The sequence below is a fragment of the Arachis stenosperma genome, chromosome 2, assembly GCF_014773155.1.
Source record: "Arachis stenosperma cultivar V10309 chromosome 2, arast.V10309.gnm1.PFL2, whole genome shotgun sequence".
In the NCBI taxonomy this organism is placed as follows: Eukaryota; Viridiplantae; Streptophyta; class Magnoliopsida; order Fabales; family Fabaceae; genus Arachis; species Arachis stenosperma.
Window position 1 is genome coordinate 23,903,397 of NC_080378.1, and position 24,657 is coordinate 23,928,053.

At 39.1% G+C, this 24,657-nt stretch overlaps 1 non-coding gene across 1 annotated transcript; it reads right to left on the minus strand.

Moving 5' to 3' along the window:
* Positions 1-325: 325 nt before the first annotated feature.
* LOC130964947 (small nucleolar RNA R71) lies at positions 326-434 on the minus strand. Its single transcript, XR_009081010.1, has one exon. It is a non-coding gene; the product is annotated as a small nucleolar RNA R71 (small nucleolar RNA).
* Between the last annotated feature and the right edge of the window lie 24,223 nt (positions 435-24,657).

A 24,657-nucleotide genomic window follows, 5' to 3' on the forward strand; every position in this document is an offset into this window, starting at 1 on the left:
ATGGGAGAAGCATCTCTATTCTTGCCATTGGAGCAAACAACTTTGAGCTTAAGCCTCAATTAGTTTCTCTTATGAACAGAATTGCAAGTTTCATGGACTTCCATTGGAAGATTCTCATCAGTTCTTGGCTGAATTTTTGCAAATCTGTGACACTGTTAAGACCAATGGAGTTGATCCTGAGGTCTACAGACTTATGCTTTTCCCTTTTGCTGTAAGAGACAGAGCTAGTATATGGTTGAACTCACAACCTAGAGACAGCCTGAACTCTTGGGAAAAGCTGGTCAATGCCTTCTTAGCTAAATTCTTTCCACCTCAAAAGATGAGTAAGCTTAGAGTGGAAGTTCAAACCTTCAAACAAAAGGAAGGTGAATCCCTCTATGAAGCATGGAAAAGATACAAGCAATTGATTAGAAGGTGTCCTTCTGACATGGTTTCAAAATGGAGCATCATAGGTATCTTCTATGATGGTCTGTCTGAGTTATCCAAGATGTCATTGGACCATTCTGTAGGCGGATCTATTCATCTGAAGAAAACACCTGCAGAAGCCTAGGAACTCATTGAAATGGTTGCAAATAACCAGTTCATGTACACTTCTGAAAGAAATCCTGTGAACAATGGGATAACTCAGAAGAAAAGAGTTCTTGAGATTGATGCTCTGAATGCCATATTGGCTCAGAACAAAATATTGACTCAGCAAGTCAATATGATTTCTCAGAATCTGACTAGATTGCAAGCTGCATATGGTAGTGCTAAAGAAGCCTCCTCTGAAGGAGAAGCTTATGACCCTGAGAATCCTGCAATGGAAGAGATGAATTACATGGGAGAACCCTATGAAAACACCTACAATTCTTCATGGAGGAATCACCCAAATTTCTCATGGAAGGATCAACAGAAGCCTCAACAAGGCTTCAATAACAATAATGGTGGGAGAAACAGGTTTGGCAATAGCAAACCTTTCTCATCATCTTCTCAGCAACAGACAGAGAGTTCTGAGCAGAGCATCTCTAGCTTAGCAAGCATAGTTTCTGATCTATCTAAGACCACACTAAGTTTCATGAATGAAACAAGATCCTCCATTAGAAATTTGGAGGCACAAGTGGGTCAGCTGAGTAAGAAGGTTACTAAAACTCCTCCTAGTACTTTCCCAATCAATACAGAAGAAAATCCCAAGAGAGAGTGCAAGGCCATAACCATGACCAACATAGCCGAACCTGGAGAGAGTGAAGAGGACGTGATTCCCAGTGAAAAAAACCTCATGAGATGTCCTCTGGACAAAAAGGAGTTCCCTATTGAGGAACCAAGGGAATCTAAGACTCATACAGAGACCATAGAGATTTTATTAAACCTACTTCTGCCATTCATGAGCTCTGATGAGTATTCTTTCTCTGAAGAGGATAAAGATATAATTGAAGAGCAAGTTGCTAAGTACCTTGGAACAATCATGAAGCTGAATGCCAATTTATTTGGTAATGAGACTTGGAAGGATAAATCCCCCTTGCTCATCAATGAACTAAGTGCATTGGCTCAGGTGAAGATTTCTCAAAAGAAAGAGGATCCCGGAAGATTCTTAATACCCTGTACCATAGGCTCCATGACCTTTTAGAAGGCTCTGTGTGACCTGGGGTCAGGCATAAACCTCATGCCACTCTCTGTAATGGAAAAATTGGGAATCTTTGAAGTACAAGCTGCAAGAATCTCACTAGAGATGGCAGACAAATCATAGAAACAGGCTTATAGACTTGTAGAGGATGTATTGGTAAAGGTTGAAGGCCTTTATATCCCTGCTGACTTTATAATCCTAGACACTGGGAAGGATGAGGATAAATCCATCATCCTTGGCAGACCCTTCCTAGCCACAGCAAAAGCTATGATTGATGTTGACAGAGGAGAGTTGGTCCTTCAAGTGAATGAGGACTATCTTGTGTTTAAGGCTCAAGGATCTTCTTCTGTACACATGGAAAAGAAGCATGAAAAGCTTTTCTCAATACAGAGTCAACCAAAGCCCCCACATTCAAACTCTAAGTTTGGTGTTGGGAGGCCCCAATCATGCTCTAAATATCTGTGAAGCTCCATAAGAGCTCACTGTCAAGCTATTGACGTTAAAGAAGCGCTTATTGGGAGGCAACCCAATTTTTATTTTATCTATGTTAAGTTTCCATTTTCCATTGTTATTTTATGTTTTCTTTAGGTTGATGATCATGTGGAGTCACAAAAACACTTGCAAAAATCAAAGCAAATTCAAAAACAGCACACCCTAGAGGAGGAGCTTACTGGTGTTTAAACGCCAATAAGGGTAGTAGAATGGGCGTTAAACGCCCAGTCTGACACTATTCTGGGCGTTTAATGGCAGAAAAGGGCACCAGAGTGGCATTTAACGCCAGAAAAGGGCACCAAGTTGGCGTTCAATGCCAGAAAGGGAAGAAAAACCGGTGTTAAACGCCAGGATTAGCACTTAGAGGGCGTTTACACGCCAAAATGGTACAGGGATGAGAAATCCTTGACACCTCAGGATCTGTGGACCCCACAAGATCCCCACCTACCTCAACTCACTCTCTCTCTTCTTCACACATTCCAATAACACCCTTCCCCAAATACCCCTCACCAATCACCTCCATTTCTCTTTCCCAACACCCTTCACCAATTACCTCCATCCACTCTTCCCCAAACACCCCACCCACCCCACCATTCAAAATTTAAAAACTTTCCCTCCCAACCCAACCCTCACACACGGACACCCCCCTCTTCCACTCTTATATAAACCCCTCATCACTCATTTATTTTCACACATCATAAACACTCCCCCCCTTTTTGGCCGAACCACTCACACTTCTCCATCTCCTCCATTTTCTTCTACTTCTCCTCCCTTCTTTCTTCTTTTGCTCGAGGATGAACAAACCTTTTAAGTTTGGTGTGGCAAAAGCGTTGCTTTTTATTTTTTTCATAACCATTTATGGCACCTAAGGCCGGAGAAACCTCTAGAAAGAGGAAAGGGAAGGTAAAAGCTTCTACTTCCGAGTCATGGGAGATGGAGAGATTTATCTCAAAAGTCTATCAAGACCACTTTTATGAAGTTGTGGTCAAGAAGAAGGTGATCCCTGATGTCCCTTTCATCCTCAAAAGGAATGAGTATCCAGAGATCCGACATGAGATTCGAAGAAGAGGGTGGAAAGTTCTCACCAACCCCATTCAACAAGTCAGAATCTTAATGGTTCAAGAGTTCTATGCTAATGCATGGATCACCAAGAACCATGATCAAAGTATGAACCTGAACTCAAAGAATTAGCTTACAATGGTTCGGGAGAAATACTTAGATTTCAGTCCGAAAAATGTAAGGTTGGCATTTAACTTGCCAATGATGCAAGGAGATGAATGCCTCTACACTATAAGGGTTAACTTTGATCAAAGGTTGGACCAAGTCCTCATGGACATATGTGTAGAAGGTGCTCAATGGAAGAGAGACTCCAAAGGCAAGCCGGTTCAACTAAGAAGGGTTGACCTTAAGCCTATGGCTAGAGGATGGTTGGAGTTCATCCAATGCTCCATCATTCCTACTAGCAACCGATCCGAAGTAACTATGGATCGGGCTATCATGATCCATAGTATCATGATTGGAGAGGAAGTGGAAGTTCATGAGATCATACCTCTAGAACTATACAAGGTTGCTGACAAACCTTCCACTTTGGCAAGGTTAGCCTTTCCTCATCTCATTTGTCACCTATGCAGTTTAGCTGGAATTGTCATAGAGGAAGACATCCACATTAAAGAGGACAAGCCCATCACTGAAAAGAGGATGGAGCAAATAAGATAGCCCACTCATGGATCTCAACAAGAGCATGAGGAAGTTCCTCACAAGAAATTCCTGAGATGCCTCAAGAGATGCATTTTCCTCCACACAACTATTAGGAGCAACTCAACACCTCTTTGGGAGATTTGAGTTTCAATATGGAGCAACTAAGGATGGAGCACCAAGAGCACTCCATTATTCTCCATGAAATTAGAGAGGATCAAATAGCCATGAGGGTAGAGCAACAAAGGTAAGGAAGAGACATTGGGGAGCTCAAGCACTCTATAGGATCTTCAAGAAGAAGAACTAGCCGCCATCACTAAGGTGAACCCGTTCTTTGATTTTCTTGTTCTTATTTTTTTGTTTTTCGATTTTTATGCTTTATGTGTTATCTATATTTGTGTCTTCATTACATGATCATTAGTGTCTAGTGTCTGTGTCTTGAAGCTATGAATAATTCCATGAATCCTTCACCTTTCTTAAATGAAAAATGTTCCTAATTACAAAAGAACAAGAAGTACATGAATTTCAAATTTTATCTTGAAATTAGTTTAATTATTTTGATGTGGTGGCAATACTTTTTGTTTTCTGAATGAATGCTTGAACAGTGCATATTTTTTATAGTGAAGTTTATGAATGTTAAAATTGTTGGCTATTGAAAGAATGATGAACAAAGAGAAATGTTATCGATAATCTAAAAAATCATGAAATTGATTCTTGAAGCAAGAAAAAGCAATGAAAAAGAAAAAAGTAGCGAAAAAAAAAGAAAAAAATGGCGAAAAAGAAAAAGAAAGAAAAAGAAAAAGCAAGCAGAAAAAGCCAATAGCCCTTTAAACCAAAAGGCAAGGATAAAGAGAATCCAAGGCTTTGAGCATTAATGGATAGGAGTGCCCAAAGGAATAAAATACTGGCCTAAGCGGCTAAATCAAGCTGTCCCTAACCATGTGCTTGTGTCATCAAGGTCAAAGTGAAAAGCTTGAGACTGAGTGGTTAAAGTCGTGATCCAAAGCAGAAAGAGTGTGCTTAAGAACTCTGGACACCTCTAATTGGGGACTTTAGCAAAGCTGAGTCACAATCTGAAAAGGTTCACCCAGTTATGTGTCTGTGGCATTTATGTATCCGGTGGTAATACTGGAAAATAAGTGCTTAGGGTCACGGCCAAGACTCATAAAGTAGTTGTGTTCAAGAATCAACATACTGAACTAGGAGAATCAATAACACTATCTAAATTCTGAGTTCCTATAGATGCCAATCATTCTGAATTTCAAAGGATCAAGTGAGATGCCAAAACTGTTCAAAAGCAAAAAGCTACTAGCCCCGCTCATCTAATTGGGACTAAGTTTCATCGATATTGTGAGATTCATTGCATATTCTCTTCTTTTTTTATTCTATTTTGTTTTCAGTTGCTTGGGAACAAGCAACAATTTAAGTTTGGTGTTGTGACTAGCGGATAACTTATACGCTTTTGGCATTGTTTTTAAGTAGTTTTTAGTATGATTTAGTTAGTTTTTAGTATATAATTATTAGTTTTTATGCAAAAATTACATTTCTGGACTTTACTATGAGTTTTTGTGTTTTTCTATAATTTCAGGTATTTTCTGGCTGAAATTGAGGGACCTGAGCAAAAATCTGATTCAGAGGCTGAAAAAGGACTGCAGATGCTGTTGGATTCTGACCTCCCTGCACTCAAAATGGATTTTCTGGAGCTACAGAAAACCAATTGGTGCGTTCTCAATTGCTTTGGAAAGTAGACATCTTGAGATTTCCAAAAATTTATAATAGTCCATACTTGTCCTGAGATTTGATGGCTCAAGCTGGCGTTCCAAGTCAGCAAAAAAATTCTGGCGTAAAACGCCCAAACTGGCATAAAAGCTGGAGTTAAACGCCCAAACTGGCACCAGAGCTGGCGTTTAACTCCAAGAAAAGCCTATGCACGTGAAAGCTTCAATGCTCAGCCCAAGCACACACCAAGTGGGCTCCGGAAGTGGATTTATGCATCATTTACTTATTTCTGTAAACCCTAGGTCACTAGTTCATCATAAATAGGACCTTTTACTATTGTATTTTCATCTTTTTGATCATCTATGATCTTTTGATCATCTTTGATCTTGGGATCAGGTCATTGAACCCTTTTTCATTTGTTTCATGCTATTTGGAAGGCATGGCCATTCGGCCATGCCTAGACCTTGTTCTTATGTATTTTCAACGGTGGAGTTTCTACACATCATAGATTAAGGTGTGGAGCTCTGCTGTTCCTCATGAATTAATGCAAAGTACAATTGTTCTTCTATTCAATTCACGCTTATTCTTGTTCTAAGATATTCACTCGTACTTCAACCTGATGGATGTGATGATCTGTGACACTCATCATCATCCTCCCTTATGAACGCGTGCCTGACAACCACTTCCGTTCTATCTGTGAGAGCTTGAGTGTGTATCTCTTGGCCTCCTGGTTCACGACACATGGTTGCCTCTCCTGACAACAGAGCTTCCATTCCGTGCAATCAGAGTCTTCGTGGTATAAGCTAGAATCAAATGGACGGCATTCTTGAGATTCAAAAAGTCTAAACCTTGTCTGTGGTATTCCGAGTAGGATCTGGGATGGGATGACTATGACGAGCTTCAAACTTGCGACTGTGAGGCGCAGTGACAGTGCCACAAAAGGATCAATGGATCTTATTCCGACACGATCGAGAACCGACAACTGATTAGCCATGCAGAAAACCGTAGAGGACCATTTTTACTGAGAGGATGGATGGTAACCATTGACAACGATGATCCACCTACATACAGCTTGCCATGGAAAGGAGTATGAATGATTGGATGAAGGCAATAGGAAAGCGGAGGCTCAGAGGGAATAAAGTATCTTCATACGCTTATCTGAAATTCCCACCAATGAATTGCATAAGTATTTCTATCCTATTTTATGTTCTATTTCGTTCTTTTAATTATCAAAACCCCATAACCATTTGAATCTGCCTGACTGAGATTTACAAGATGACCATAGCTTTCTTCAAGCCAACAATCTCTGTGGGATCGACCTTTACTCATGTAAGGTATTACTTGGACGACCCAGTACACTTGCTGGTTAGCTACACAAAGTTGTGTATCACGATTTCGTGTACCACTAGCAAAATTTACAAACAGTGAGTTCTGCATCCTAGTTTCAAAACTAGCTTCTTTGTCTTATAATGGTTATAGAAGATTCCAATAGTTTCGTCTAGTACTGGTTGGCGGCTCACTTATCAAATGACTCTTAGGTGTGGTTTGACTCAGATTTAATACTCATCATTCGTACATAAGCAAACAACTTAGAGTGAACACAACCCTCTGGTGCACGAAATTGTGATCATCAATGGCGCCATCAACATGGTCTGCTCAATTGCAATCTCAACTCTTTATCACAACTTCGCACAACTAACCAGCAAGTGTACTGGGTCGTCCAAGTAATAAACCTTACGCGAGTAAGGGTCGATCCCATGGAGATTGTTGGTATGAAGCAAGCTATGGTCATCTTGTAAATCTCAGTCAGGCAGATTCAAATGGTTATGGAGGATTAATGATTGATAGATAAATAAAACATAAAATAAAGATAGAGATACTTATGTAATTCATTGGTGAGAATTTCAGATAAGCGTATGGAGATGCTTTGTCCCTTCCGTCTCTCTGCTTTCTTACTGTTTTCATCCAATCCTTCTTACTCCTTTCCATGGCAAGCTGTATGTTGGGCATCACCGTTGTCAGTGGCTACAGTCCCGTCCTCTCAGTGAAAATGTTCAACGCGCTCTGTGACAGCACGGCTATTCATCTGTCGGTTCTCGATCATGTCGGAATAGAATCCAGTGATTCTTTTGCGTCTGTCACTAACGCCCCACAATCGCAAGTTTGAAGCTCGTCGCAGTCATTCAATCCTTGAATCCTTCTCAGAATACCACAGACAAGGTTTAGACCTTCCGGATTCTCTTGAATGCCGCCATCAATTCTAGCTTATACCACGAAGATTCTAATTAAGGAATCCAAGAGATACACACTTAATCTAAGGTAGAATGGAGGTGGTTGTAAGGCACACGTTCATAGGTGAGAATGATGATGAGTGTCACGGATCATCACATTCATCAAGTTGAGGAACAAGTGATATCTTAGAACAAGAATAAGCCGAATTGAATAGAAGAACAATAGTAGTTGCATTAATACTCGAGGTACAGCAGAGCTCCACACCTTAATCTATGGTGTGTAGAAACTCCACCGTTGAAAATACATAAGTGATAATAGTGATCATTGGCTTCGGCCTCAGAGAAGGAACCAGAAGAACCAAGATGAAAATACAATAGCAAAAGGTCTTATTTATAGAAAACTAGTAGCTTAGGGTTTACAGAAATGAGTAAATGACATAAAAATCCACTTCCGGGCCCACTTGGTGTGTGCTTGGGCTGAGCATTGAAGCTTTCATGTGTAGAGACTTTTCTTGGAGTTAAACGCCAGCTTTTGTGCCAGTTTGGGCATTTAACTCCCATTCTTGTGACAGTTCCGGCGTTAAACACCAGAATTCTTGAGCTGACTTGGAACGCCTGTTTGGGCCATCAAATCTCGGGCAAAGTATGAACTATTAACATTGCTGGAAAGCCCAGGATGTCTACTTTTCAACGCAATTGAGAACGTGCCAATTGGGCTTCTGTAGCCCCAGAAAATCCACTTCGAGTGTAGGAAGGTTAGAATCCAACAGCATCTGCAGTCCTTTTTAGCCTCTGAATCAGATTTTTGCTCAGGTCCCTCAATTTCAGCCAGAAAATACCTGAAATCATAGAAAAACACACAAACTCATAGTAAAGTTCAGAAAAGTGAATTTTAACTAAAAACTAATAAAAATAAAATAAAAACTAACTAAAACATACTAAAAACATACTAAAAACAATGCCAAAAAGCGTATAAATTATCCGCTCATCACAACACCAAACTTAAATTGTTGCTTGTCCCCAAGCAACTGAAAATCAAATAAGATAAAAAGAAGAGAATATGCAATGATTTCCAAAAACATCTATGAAGATCAGTATTAATTAGATGAGCGGGGCTTTTAACTTTTTTGCCTCTGAACAGTTTTGGCATCTCACTTTATCCTTTGAAATTCAGAATGATTGGCTTCTATAGGAACTCAGAATCCAGATAGTGTTACTGATTCTCCTAGTTAAGTATGATGATTCTTGAACACAGCTACTTTATGAGTCTTGGCCGTGGCCCAAAGCACTCTGTCTTCCAGTATTACCACCGGATACATACATGCCACAGACACATAACTAGGTGAACCTTTTCAGATTGTGACTCAGCTTTGCTAGAGTCCCCAATTAGAGGTGTCCAGGGTTCTTAAGCACACTCTTTTTGCCTTGGATCACAACTTTATTTTTACCCTTGCCTTTTGGTTTAAAGGGCTATTGGCTTTTTCTGCTTGCTTTCTCTCTTTTTTTTTGCACATAATCTCTCTCTTTTTTTTTTTTGCTTTTTCATGCTTCAAGAATCATTTTTATGATTTTTCAGATCCTCAGTAACATGTCTCCTTTTTTCATCATTCTTTCAAGAGCCAACATTCATGAACAACAAATTCAAAAGACATATGCATTGTTCAAGCATACATTCAGAAGTCAAAGTATTGCCACCACATCAAAATAATTAATTTGTTATAAAATTTGAAATTCATGCAATTCTTCTCTTTTTCAATTAAGAACATTTTTCATTTAAAAAAGGTGATGGATTCATAGGACATTCATAACTTTAAGGCATAGACACTAAGACATTAATGATCATAAGACACAAACATAGATAGACATAAGCATAAAAATTCGAAAAATAGAAAAATAAAAAATAAGGAGATTAAAGAACGGGTCCACCTTAGTGATGGCGGCTTGTTCTTCCTCTTGAAGGTCTTATGGAGTGCTTGAGCTCCTCAATGTCTCTTCCTTACCTTTGTTGCTCCTCTCTCATGATTCTTTGATCTTTTCTAATTTCATGGAGGAGGATGGAATGTTCTTGGTGCTCCACCCTTAGTTGTCCCATGTTGGAACTCAATTCTCCTAAGGAGGTGTTGATTTGCTCCCAATAGTTTTGTGGAGGAAAGTGCATCTCTTGAGGCATCTCAGGGATCTCATGATGAGTGGGATCTCTTGTTTGCTCCATCCTTTTCTTAGTGATGGGCTTGTCCTCATCAATGAGGATGTCTCCCTCTATGTTAAGTCCAACTGAATTACAGAGGTGACAAATGAGATGAGGGAAGGCTAACCTTGCCAAGGTAGAGGACTTGTCCGCCACCTTATAAAGTTCTTGGGATATAACCTCATGAACTTCTACTTCCTCTCTAATCATGATGCTATGAATCATGATAGCCCGGTCTACAGTAACTTTGGACCGGTTGCTAGTGGGAATGATTGAGTGTTGGATAAACTCCAACCATCCCCTAGCCACGGGCTTGAGGTCATGCCTTCTCAGTTGAACCGGCTTCCCTCTTGAATCTCTCTTCCATTAAGCGCCCTCTTCACAAATGTCTATGAGGACTTGGTCCAACCTTTGATCAAAGTTGACCCTTCTAGTGTAAGGGTGTTCATCTCCTTGCATCATGGGCAAGTTGAATGCCAACCTTACATTTTTCGAACTAAAATCTAAGCATTTCCCCCGAACCATTGTAAGCCAATTCTTTGGGTCCGGGTTCACACTTTGATCATGGTTCTTGGTGATCCATGCATTGGCATAGAACTCTTGAACCATTAAGATTCTGACTTGTTGAATGGGGTTGGTAAGAACTTCCCAACCTCTTCTTCGGATCTCATGTCGGATCTCCGGATATTCACTCTTTTTTAGTTTGAAAGGGACCTCGGGGATCACCTTCTTCATGGCCACAATTTCATAGAAGTGGTCTTGATGTACCCTTGAGATGAATCTCTCCATCTCCTATGACTCGGAGGTGGAAGCTTTTGCCTTCCCTTTCCTCTTTCTAGAGGTTTCTCCGGCCTTAGATGCCATAAATGGTTATGGAAAAACAAAAAGCAATGCTTTTACCACACCAAACTTAGAAGGTTTTCTCGTCCTCGAGCAAAAGAAGAAAGAAGAGAGTAGAAGAAGAAGAAAATAGAGGAGATGGAGGTGGCTTTATTTATCGGCCAAGGGGGAGAAGTAGTGTGTAGGTTGTGTGAAAATGAAGGAGTCAATATGGGTTTATATAGGGGTGGAGAGAGGGGTAAGGTTCGGCCATTATGGGTGGGTTTGGGAGGGAAAGTGGTTTGAATTTGAATGGTGAGGTAGGTGGGGTTTTAGGAAGGATGGATGCGAGTGGTGAAGAGAATGGTGGGATTTGATAGGTGAGGGGTTTTTGGGGAAGAGGTGTTGAGGTGATTGGTGAATGGGTGAAGAAGAGAGAGAGTGGTGGGGTGGGTAGGGAAGCTCTTCATGCTTCCTCTCCATGGTTACAGAGGGGTATCCTTGAGCCTTAAACACAAAGGATTCTTCATTCACTTGAATGATCAATTCTCCTCTGTCAACATCAATCACAGCCTTTGCTGTGGCTAGGAAGGGTCTGCCAAGGATGATGGATTCATCCATGCACTTCCCAGTCTCTAGGACTATGAAATCAGCAGGGATGTAATGGTCTTCAACCTTTACCAGAACATCCTTTACAAGTCCATAAGCTTGTTTTCTTGAATTGTCTGTCATCTCTAGTGAGATTCTTGCAGCTTGCACCTCAAAGATCCCTAGCTTCTCCATTACAGAGAGAGGCATGAGGTTTATGCTTGACCCTAGGTCACACAGAGCCTTCTCAAAGGTCATGGTGCCTATGGTACAAGGTATTGAGAACTTCCCAGGGTCCTGTCTCTTTTGAGGTAATCTCTGCCTAGTCAAGTCATCCAGTTCTTTGATGAGCAAAGGGGGTTCATCATCCCAAGTCTCATTACCAAATAACTTGTCATTTAGCTTCATAATTGCTCCAAGGTACTTAGCAACTTGCTTTTCAGTGATATCTTCATCCTCTTCAGAGGAAGAATACTCATCAGAGCTCATGAATGGCAGAAGTAAATCCAATAGAATCTCTATGGTCTCAGTGTGAGCCTCAGATTCCCATGGTTCCTCATTAGGGAACTCATTGGAGGCCAGTGGACGTCCATTGAGGTCTTCCTCAGTGGCGCTCACTGCCTCTTCCTCCTCTCCAAATTCGGCCATGTTGATAGCCTTACACTCTCCTTTTGGATTCTCTTCTGTATTGCTTAGAAGAGTATTAGGAGGGAGTTCAGTAACTTTCTTACTCAGCTGACCCACTTGTGCCTCCAAGTTTCTAATAGAGGACCTTGTTTCAGTCATGAAACTTTGAGTGGTTTTGATTAGATCAGAGACCATGGTTGCTAAGTTAGAGTGGCTCTGCTTAGAATTATTTGTCTGTTGCTGAGAAGATAATGAAAAAGGCTTGCCGTTGCTAAACTTGTTTCCTCCACCATTATTGTTGTTGAAACCTTATTGAGGTCTCTGTTGATCCTTCCATGAGAGATTTGGATGATTTCTCCATGAAGGATTATAGGTGTTTCCATAGGGTTCTCCCATATAATTCACCTCTTCCATTGATGGGTTCTCAGGATCATAAGCTTCTTCTTCAGATGAAGCGTCCTTAGTATTGCCTGGTGCAGCTTGCATTCCAGACAGACTTTAAGAAATTATATTGACTTGCTGAGTCAATATTTTGTTCTGAGCCAATATGGCATTCAGAGTATCAATCTCAAGAACTCCTTTCTTCTGATTCGTCCCATTGTTCACAGGATTCCTTTCAGAAGTGTACATGAATTGGTTATTTGCAACCATTTCAATGAGTTCTTGAGCTTCTGCAGGCATCTTCTTTAGATGAAGAGATCCTCCAGCAGAGCTGTCCAATAACATCTTGGACAGTTCAGTCAGACCATCATAGAAGATACCTATGATGCTCCATTCAGAAAGCATGTCAGAGGGACACTTTCTGATCAATTTTTTGTATCTTTCCTAAGCTTCATAGAGGGATTCACCTTCCTTTTGTCTGAAGGTTTGGACTTCCACTCTAAGCTTACTCAATTTTTGAGGTGGAAAGAACTTTGCCAAGAAGGCATTGACTAGCTTTTCCCAAGAGTACAGGCTTTCTTTAGGTTGTGATTCCAACCATATCCTAGCTCTGTCTCTTACAGCAAAAGGGAATAGCATAAGTCTGTAGACTTCAGGGTCAACCCCATTGGTCTTGATAGTATCACAGATTTGCAAGAATTCAGCTAAAAACTGATGAGGATCTTCCAATGGAAGTCCATGGAACTTGTAATTCTGTTGCATTAGAGAAACTAATTGAGGCTTAAGCTCAAAGTTGTTTGCTCCAATGGCAGGGATATATATGCTTCTCCCATAGAAGTCGGGATTAGGTGCAATAAAGTCACCCAGCACCTTCCTTGCATTGTTGGCATTGTTGTTGTTTTCGGCTGCCATGTCTTCTTCTTGTTTGAAGATTTCTGTTAGGTCCTCTACAGAGAGTAGTGCTTTAGCTTCTCTTAGCTTTCACTTCAAGGTCCTTTCAGGTTCAGGATCGGCCTCAACAAGAATGCTTTTGTCTTTGTTCCTGCTCATATGAAAGAGAAGGGAACAAGAAAGTATGGAATCCTCTATGTCACAGTATAGAGATTCCTTGAAGTGTCAGAGGAAAAGAAGAATAGAAGGAGAAGGTAGAAGAATTCGAACTCATCAAGAGAGATAGGGTTCGAATTGTGCATTGAGGAGGAGTGTTAGTCCATAAATAGAAGGATGTGAGAAGAGGAGAAGAAATTTTCGAAAATTAAAGTGAATTAATTAAAAGAAATTTTGAAAAATGGTAATTGATTTTCGAAAACTAAGATTGGAAAAGAAATTAAGTGAAATTTGAAAAAGATTTTGAAATTAGAAATTAAAAATATATGATTGAAAACTATTTTGAAAAAGATGTGATTAAGAAGATATGATTGAAAAGTTATGGTTTTAAAAAGATTTGATTGAAAAGATATGATTGAAAAACAATTTAAAAAGATTTGATTTTGGCTAACAAGAAATTTAAAAGATATGATTCAGACAGTAAACCTTTCTCAACAGAAAAGGTAACATACTTGAAATGTTGAATCAAATCATTAATTGTTAGCAAGTATTTTTGAAAATGGAAAGAAATTGATTTTGAAAATATATGATTGAAAAGATATGATTTGAAAAAGATTTGATTTTGAAAAATTATGGAAACTTGAACAAAATTTGCATTAAAAACAAAATCTTCCCTCTTGTGCCATCCTGGCGTTAAACGCCCAGAATGGCATCCATTCTGGCGTTTAACGCCCAAACCTCTACCTTTTTGGGCGTTAAACGCCCAGCCAGGTACCCTGGCTGGCGTTTAAACGCTAGTTTTCCTTCCTCACTGGGCGTTTTGAACACCCAGCTTTTTCTGTGTAATTCCTCTGCTGAATGTTCTGAATCTTCAATTCTCTGTATTATTGACTTGAAAAGACACAAATTAAAATTTTTTTTTTGGATTTTTAATAATGAGGAGTAATAAAAATGAAACTAAGATAAAATAAACAATGCATGCAAGACACCAAACTTAGAAGTTTGTATACTATTGACACTAACAAATTGAGAATGCATATGAGAAACAACAAAACACTCAAGACAAGAGAATTTAAAGATCAGAGTAAGGAAATCATCAAGAACAACTTGAAGATGAATGAAGACACATGATTGAATTCGAAAAAATGCAAGAAGAATAGAAACATGCAATTGACACCAAACTTAAAGTGAGACACTAGACTCAAACAAGAAAAATAAAAATATTTTTGATTTTATGATTTTATAAATTTTTTTTTTGAATTTTTCGAAAATAAGAAGTAAAAAGCTTAAACATAAAATAAAATTACCAAATCTGAGCAACAAGATGAACCGTCAGTTGTCCAAACTCAAACAATCCCCGGCAACGACGCCAAAAACTTGGTGCACGAAATTGTGATCATCAATGGCGCCATCAACATGGTACGCTCAATTGCAATCTCAACTCTTTATCACAACTTCGCACAACTAACCAGCAAGTGCACTAGGTCGTCCAAGTAATAAACCTTACGCGAGTAAGGGTCGATCCCACGGAGATTGTTGGTATGAAGCAAGCTATGGTCATCTTGTAAATCTCAGTCTGGCGGATTCAAATGGTTATGGAGGATTAATGATTAAAAGATAAATAAAACATAAAATAAAGATAGAGATACTTATGTAATTCATTGGTGAGAATTTCAGATAAGCGTATGGAGATGCTTTGTCCCTTCTGTCTCCCTGCTTTCCTACTGTCTTCATCCAATCCTTCTTACTCCTTTCCATGGCAAGCTGTATGTTGGGCATCACCGTTGTCAGTGGCTACAGTCCCGTCCTCTCAGTGAAAATGTTCAACACGCTCTGTGACAGCACGGCTATTCATCTGTCGGTTCTCGATCATGTCGGAATAGAATCCAGTGATTCTTTTGTGTCTGTCACTAACGCCCCACAATCGCGAGTTTGAAGCTCGTCGCAGTCATTCAATCCTTGAATCCTACTCAGAATACCACAGACAAGGTTTAGACCTTCCGGATTCTCTTGAATGCCGCCATCAATTCTAGCTTATACCACGAAGATTCTGATTAAGGAATCCAAGAGATACACACTTAATCTAAGGTAGAACGGAGGTGGTTATCATGCACACGTTCATAGGTGAGAATGATGATGAGTGTCACGGATCATCACATTCATCAAGTTGAGGAACAAGTGATATCTTAGAACAAGAATAAGCCGAATTGAATAGAAGAATAATAGTAGTTGCATTAATACTCGAGGTACAGCAGAGCTCCACACCTTAATCTATGGTGTGTAGAAACTCCACCGTTGTAAATACATAAGTGATAATAGTGATCATTGGCTTCGGCCCCAGAGAGGGAACCAGAAGAACCAAGATGAAAATACAATAGCAAAAGGTCTTATTTATAGAAAACTAGTAGCTTAGGGTTTACAGAAATGAGTAAATGACATAAAAATCCACATCCGGGCCCACTTGGTATGTGCTTGGGCTGAGCATTAAAGCTTTCATGTGTAGAGACTTTTCTTGGAGTTAAACGCCAGCTTTTGTGCCAGTTTGGGCGTTTAACTCCCATTCTTGTGCCAGTTCTGGCGTTAAATGCCAGAATTCTTGAGCTGACTTGGAACGCCTGTTTAGGCCATCAAAGCTCGGGCAAAGTATGAACTATTATCTATTGCTGGAAAGCCCAGGATGTCTACTTTCCAACGCAATTAAGAGCGCGCAAATTGGGCTTTTGTAGCACCAGAAAATCTACTTCGAGTGCAGGGAGGTCAGAATCCAACAGCATCTACAGTCCTTTTTAGCCTCTGAATCAGATTTTTGCTCAGGTCCCTCAATTTCAGCCAGAAAATACCTGAAATCACAGAAAAACACACAAACTCATAGTAAAGTCCAAAAAAGTGAATTTTAACTAAAAACTAATAAAAATAAAATAAAAACTAACTAAAACATACTAAAAACAATGCCAAAAAGTATATAAATTATCCGCTCATCACCCTCAAACAATGGTTGTGCGACAAACTCTAACAGATGATAAAATCTAGCTGCATCCGAGTTAGGCTCTTCCTCGACACTTTTCATAGCTTGAACCCCAACTACATCAAAGACCATATTATTGTATCTATCTTGGTTACCCTATTAATTCATGTCTTCCATATTTGTTTCTCTTATCAAATTAACCATCCATGATCGACCCCCAGGCATATTGGCAATAAGTGCAGACCGATTGATTCCTTACTCATCAAATTCTCTGTGTTCAGTCGACACCCAATGCCCATCCTTGAACCCATTATGATAAAGGTATAAGATTATATCTGAATCCCCTAGCCACTTAGTCGGCTAACAATTATATCATGGAGACCTAGATACCCCTTGAAACCTATAAGGTTCCATGTTGAATAAATAAGCAACAAACTGATTAACCCTCTCAAAGAACTTAGGTTTTATTTCTCTTCCCTTATTGCCTGTTATATCTATCATATATCCATAAATAATGACTTGGAATTATATTCCATAAACAACTTATAATTCAACCAACAACACGACTTAATTATTATTTTTTTATTTTGATAGAGTTTCGGCTACAATTAGCGACCTCCACCAAATATAGTTTTCACATTCTACAAATCAAATATGTGTTTACACAATTTTAACTAAAATTTGGCAGAGTTTTTCCTTAACTCAGATACTTCCACCAAAAAATTTTTCAGTTTAGACAATTTCAACCATATATTAAAACAAACAAATATTCAAGCAAACATGAAATCCTAGTTGTTCTAGTGTGCATCCCCTTATTACTCCGCAATTTTCTAGTAAACAAGGGTTTTGTGAACGTGCCACTAGGCAATCTTCTTCCACTTCTGTCCTAAAACACTATCTTAGGAAAAGTAAGTCTCGCATAAAACTTAAACAATTAACATGTCTAGGAAAGAAAACCTTAGGTCAAAATCTGATGGTAAAAGACGCGCCATTTTAAATTGAATTCGTACCATCTGTTATTGTCAGATTTTTGGACGGTTTCTCCATTCTGACAATATCGATAACAACCCGACAAAACTATCAAACTAACCGTGGGAAAAATCCAATGGTAAAACTGCCGGTAATGGTTGTGTCAAATCTGACGGTAAATCCAATAATTTCTAACGCAGTTCTTGTAGTGAAACTCACAAATCAAAACCAAGAAGAAGAAAAATACACAAAATAAAACTGTAATTATGTAGCAAATTTCTTCAACCACATACCTCATTTCAACAATTTCAACTATCGAAATGATGCACCAGGTATCTTGAACACATCGTCCAAATTTAAGCATAATACCACTGTTAATAAATTTGTAGTAGCTGATTTACTTCACAACTATTGCTTTCCACACTCTACTACCATCCCTCCTCTCCCTCTGCCTCTCCGCTGCTTTTGCCTCTCCCTCTACTCTATCATCTTCAGAATGTGGTCCTTTACTAACTAAAATTTTCTCAAACCCTAACTGACACCTTTCTTATGCTTCTCATTAGTAGAAGTGAACAGAACCGAACCAATGGCACAGGAGCCTTCTTCCCCAGGTGGTTCTTTGGGATTCAAAATGGTTGATAAAGTTTAAGCTGTGATTCGAAAGAGTCTTAAATGTATTCTTTCATTTGTTTCCTTTTTCATCCTTCACTAATTAATCCCACAATTCAGATTACTTTTGAATTAGATTAGACATTTTTCAGGGTTTGCTATGCTAATTTTGATTCAATTGTTGGTTGGTTCATTTCATTCTTGTTTGGACAGTTCCAAAGGTGAAGTTCTTGAGGCAATGCATGGAAGAAGCCAGTTGTGCTGTGAAGGATAATTTTTTTAGAGATGTTGTTTACCAAGGGAGGAAAGGCATGGCTTACTTTGCTCTTAGTCATGGGTACCTATTTCCTTCTAGGCATTTACATTTTATTTTTCTTTTTATGCCTCTTTATTTAAATTCAAAATTGCTATGTACACACCCAAAATTAGCCACAAAAAATTTGCTGTTCTAGTGCGCATCCCCTTATTACTTTGCAATTTTCTAGCAAATAAAGGTTTTGCGAAGGCGCCACTTAGCAATTTTCTCCCATTTCCGTGCTAAAACTCTATCCTAGGAAAACTAAGTCCGGCATAAAACTTAAACAATTAACATGTCTAAAGAGAGAAAAACTTAGCTCAACATTACCGTCAAATTTTTTTTACGCTAAAAGGCGCACCATTTTAAATTGAATTTGCGCCATCTGTTATCATCAGATTTTTGTACAGTTTTTCCATTCTGATGGTATCACTAATAGCTCAATAAAACTGTCAAGCTAACCGTCACAAAAATCCCATTGTAAAATTGTCGGTAATGGTCCTCTCAAATCTTATGGTAAATTCGATAGTTCCAGCGCATTTCTTGTAGTGTAAACTCACAAATCAAAACTAAGAAGAAAAATACATAAAATAAAACTATTATTGTGCAGCAAATTTCTTCAACCACATATTTCATCTCAAAAATTTGAATTATTGAAATGATGTACCAGGTATCTTGAACACATAGTCCAAATTTAAGTGTAATACAACTATTAATAAATTTGTAGTAGCTGATTTACTCCACAACTATTGCTTTCTACATTCTGCTTCAACCCCTCCTTTCCCTCTGCCTCTCCTCTGCTTCTGCCTCTCCCTTTGCTCCATCGTCTTCAGAGTATGGTCCTTGATGAGCGGATAATTTATACACTTTTTGGCATTGCTTTTAGGTAGTTTTTAGTAGGTTCTAGCTACTTTTTAGTATGTTTTTATTAGTTTTTATGCAAAATTCATATTTCTGGACTTTACTATGAGTTTGTGTGTTTTTTTTGTGATTTTAGGTATTTTCTGGTAGAAATTGAGGGAGCTGAGCAAAAATCTTATTCAGGCTAAAAAAGGACTGCTGATATTATTGGATTCTGACCTCCCTGCACTCGGAATGGACTTTTTGGAGCTACAGAAGTCCAATTGGCGCGCTCTCAATTGGGTTGAAAAGTAGACATCCAGGGCTTTCTAGCAATATATAATAGTTTATACTTTGCTCGAAGATAAATGACGTAAACTGGCGTTTAATGCCAGTTCCATGTTCCATTCTGGCGTTAAACGCCAGAAACAGGTTACAAGTTGGAGTTAAACGCCCAAAACAGGTTACAACCTGGTGTTTAACTCCAGAAATAGTCCAGGCACGTGAAAAGCTCAAGTCTCAGCCCCAGCACACACCAAGTGGGTCCCAGAAGTAGATTTCTGCACTATCTATCTCAGTTTACTCATTTTCTGTAAACCTAGGTTACTAGTTTAGTATTTAAACAACTTTTAGAGATTTATTTTGTACCTCATGACATTTTAGATCTAAACTTTGTACTTTTTGACGGCATGAGTCTCTAAACTCCATTGTTGGGGGTGAGGAGCTCTACTGTGTCTCGATGGATTAATGCAATTATTTCTATTTTCTATTCAAACACGCTTGTTTCTATCTAAGATATTCATTCGCACTTCAATATGAAGAATGTGATGATCCGTGACACTCATCACCATTCTCAATCTATGAACGTGTGCCTGACAACCACCTCTGTTCTACCTTCGATTGAATGAGTATCTCTTAGATTCCTTAATCAGAGTCTTTGTGGTATAAGCTAGAATCCATTGGCAGCATTCTTGAGAATCCGGAAAGTCTAAACCTTGTCTGTGGTATTCCGAGTAGGATTTAGGGATTAAATGACTGTGACGAGCTTCAAACTCGCGAGTGTTGGGCGTAGTGACAGACGCAAAAGGATCAATGGATCCTATTCCGACATGATCGAGAACCGACAGATGATTAGCCGTGCGGTGACAGTACACCTGGATCATTTTCACTGAGAGGACGGATGGTAGCCATTGACAACGGTGATCCACCAACACACAGCTTGCCATAGGAGGAACCTTGCGTTCGTGAAGAAGATGACAGTAGGAAAGCAGAGATTCAGAAGACAAAGCATCTCCAAAACTCCAACATATTCTCCATTACTGCATAACAAGTATTATTTAATCCATGCTTTTTTATTTACTACCAATAAAAACTGAGATTTATTATTATCTTGACTAAGAGTTACAAGATAAACATAGCTTGCTTCAAGCCAACAATCTCCGTGGGATTCGACCCTTATTCACGTAAAGTATTACTTGGACAACCCAGTGCACTTGCTGGTTAGTGGTACGAATTGTGAAAAGTGTGATTTACAATTTTGTGCACCAAGTTTTTGGCGCCGTTGCCGGGGATTGTTTGAGTTTGAACAACTGACGGTGAATCTTGTTGCTTAGATTAGGAAAATTTTGTCTTTTGGGTCAGAGTCTTTTATTTTCTTTTTAAAACAATTTTTTCAAAAATATTATTTTTTAATTTTTAGTTTTATGTGAGTCTTCAAGGTGTTCTTGAGTCTTCTTTGTGTTTTGATCTTAAAATTTTTAAGTTTGGTGTGCCTTGGTATTTTCCCTCTAAAATTTTCGAAAACAAGGAGCATTGGATTTAAAAATTTTAAATCTTGTGTCTTTTGTGTTTTTTCTCTTTCATAATAAAATTCAAAAATCAAAAAAATTATCTTTTCTAACTATTTTTAAGCCATCACTTCGAATTTGTTTCATAAAAATTCATATTTCAATTTCAAAATTTTTCAAAATCTTATCCTTTTAAGAATTAAAAAAAAATCACATCTTTTTCAAAAATATCCTAACCACTTCCTCTCTCCTCACTTTTTCGAAAATCTTCATAAAATATTTTCAAATTTTTTTTATTTTTTTATTTTAGTTTTTATTTTATTTTATTCTATTATTTCGAAAATTATTTTTCTTATATAATAAAATAAATCCACATCATCTCCCTTTTTCCATCATGGACCTAAGTGGAAATGAACAGTCCAGAAGGACTCTGGGGTCACATGCTAACCCCACTACTGCTTCATATGGGAGTAGTATCTGTATACCCTTCATCGGAGTTAGTAGTTTTGAGTTGAATCCTCAGCTCATTATCATAGTGCAGCAAAGTTGCCAGTATTCCAGTCTTCCACAGGAAGAACCTACAGAGTTTCTGGCACAATTTTTACAAATTGCTGACACAGTACATGATAAGGAAGTAAATCAGGATGTCTACAGATTATTACTGTTTCCATTTGCTGTAAAAGATCAAGCTAAGAGGTGGTTAAATAACCAACCTAAGGCTAGCATAAGGACATGGAAACAGCTGTCAGAAAAATTCCTGAATCAATATTTCCCTCCAAAACGGATGACAGAGAGCATACAGAGAGATGCTAAGAAAATGTCCCTTTGAAATGTTTTCAAAGTGGGTGCAGTTAGACATCTTCTATTATGGGCTTACAGAGAAAGCTCAGATGTCTTTGGACCACTCAGCTGGTGGATCTATACACATGAGAAAGACAATTGAAGAAGCTCAAGAGCTCATTGATACAGTTGCCAAGAATCAGCATCTGTACCTAAGTAGTGAACCTTCCATGAAAGAAGAGGCTAAAACAATAACTGCTGAACTCATTCCTGTAGAACAAGTTACTGAATTCAATCAGCAATTAGATTTTCTAACAAAACAGCTAGTCGAATTCAAGGAGATACTACAAGACACAAGAATGGCTAATATAAACATAAAAGTACAGTTGAAGCAAATAGAATAGCAATTATCAAAACAAATAACAGAAGAGTGTCAAGCAGTTCAATTAAGAAGTGGGAAGACATTAAATACCTCACTTCAAGGCAGCAGGAAGCCAAGAAATGAACAAACTGCTACCCAAAATCCCTCTGAGGACAGTAAGAGCCCAGAGAGGAATAATTTTGGCGTTCAAACGCCAGACAAGGGTGAAGAGCTGGCGTTGAACGCCCAACCCATGCTCAGTTCTGACGTTCAAACGCCACAAACAGGCAAGGAAATGGCGTTAAACGCCCAAAGGAAGCTCAGTTCTGGCATTCAAATGCCAGAAATAGATAAGGAATTGGCGTCCAACGCCAATCCAGCTTCCAACCCTGGCATTCAAACGCCAGTGGGGGATCAGACACATACAAGTGCTGATAGCAATCCCTCTAAGAAGGCTTTCCCAACCACCTCTGTAGGAAATAAACCTGCAGCAACTAAGGTTGAAGAATACAAAGCCAAGATGCCTTATCCTCAGAAGCTCTGCCAAGCAGAACAGGATAAGCAATTTGCCCGCTTTGCAGACTATCTCAGGACTCTTGAAATAAAGATTCCGTTTGCAGAGGCACTTGAGCAAATACCCTCTTATGCTAAGTTCATGAAAGAGATCTTAAGTCATAAGAAGGATTGGAGAGAAACTGAAAAAGTTTACCTCACTGAAGAATGCATTGCAGTCATTCTGAAAAGCTTACCAAAAATGATTAAAGATCCCGGAAGCTTTATGATACCATGCACATTAGAGGGTACTTGTACCAAGCAAGCTCTATGTGATCTTAGGGCAAGTATCAACCTAATACCTGCATCTACTATCAGAAAGCTTTTTCTTCAGTCAAACCAACCCGGATATGTCTCCAACTTGCTGATGGCTCTATTAAATATCCATCAGGCGTGATTGAAGACATGATTGTCAAGGTTGGGCCATTTGCCTTTCCCACTAACTTTGTGGTGCTGGAAATAGAGGAGCACAAGAGTGCAACTCTCATTCTAGGAAGACCTTTCCTAGCAACTGGACGAACCCTCATTGACGTCCAAAAAGGGGAATTAACCCTGAGAATCAATGAGGATGAGTTTAAGTTGAATGTTGTCAAAGCTATGCAGCATCCAGACACCCCAAACTACTGCATGAGCATTGATATTATTGACTCTCTGGTGAAAGAGGTCAATATAACTGAGAGTCTCAAATCAGAGCTAGAGGAGATCTTTAAAGATGCTCAGCCTGATCTGGAGGAACCAGAGAGAATAATAGAACCTCTGAAAATCCCTCAGAAAGAAGAGAAACCTCCTAAACCCAAGCTCAAACCATTACCACCATCCCTAAAATATGCATTTCTGGGAGAAGGTGACACTTTTCCTATAATCATAAGCTCTACCTTAGAGCCACAGGAAGAGGAAGCACTAATTCAAGTGCTAAGGACACACAAGACAGCTCTTGGGTGGTCCATCAGTGATCTTAAGAGCATTAGCCCAGCCAGATGCATGCACAAGATCCTATTGGAAGATGACGCTAAGCCAGTGGTTCAACCACAGAGGCGGCTGAATCCAGCCATGAAGGAGGTGGTGCAGAAGGAGGTCACTAAATTACTATAGGCTGGGATTATTTATCCTATTTCTGATAGCCACTGGGTAAGCCCTGTCCATGTCATCCCTAAGAAGGGTGGCATGACAGTGGTTCATAATGAAAAGAATGAACTGGTTCCTACAAGAATAGTTACAGGGTGGCGTATGTGTATTGATTACAGAAGGCTCAATACAGCTACTAGAAAGGATTATTTTCCTTTACCGTTCATAGACCAGATGCTAGAAAGACTAGCAGGTCATGATTACTACTGCTTTTTGGATGGCTATTCAGGTTACAACCAGATTGCAGTAGATCCCCAAGATCAAGAGAAAACAGCATTCACATGTCCATCTGGAATATTTGCATACAGAAGGATGCCATTTAGCTTGTGTAATGCACCTGCAACTTTTCAGATATGCATGCTCTCTATTTTCTCTGATATGGTGGAAAAATTTCTGGAAGTCTTTATGGATGACTTCTCAGTATTTGGAGACTCATTCAGCTCCTGTCTTGACCATCTGGCACTTGTTCTAAAAAGGTGCCAAGAGACTAACCTAGTTTTAAACTGGGAAAAATGTCATTTTATGGTGACTGAAGGAATTGTCCTTAGGCACAAGATTTCAAACAAAGGAATAGAGGTGGATCAAGCTAAGGTGGAGGTAATTAAAAAATTACCACCACCTACCAATGTTAAGGCAATCAGAAGCTTTCTGGGGCATGCAGGATTCTATAGAAGATTTATAAAGGATTTTTGGTGCACGAAATTGTGATCATCAATGGCGCCATCAACATGGTACGCTCATTGCAATCTCAACTCTTTATCACAACTTCGCACAACTAACCAGCAAGTGTACTGGGTCGTCCAAGTAATAAACCTTACGCGAGTAAGGGTCGATCCCACAGAGATTGTTGGTATGAAGCAAGCTATGGTCACCTTGTAAATCTTAGTCAGGCAGACTCAAATGGGTATAGATGATGAATAAAACATAAAGATAAAGATAGAGATACTTATGCAATTCATTTATGAGAATTTCATATAAGCGAATGGA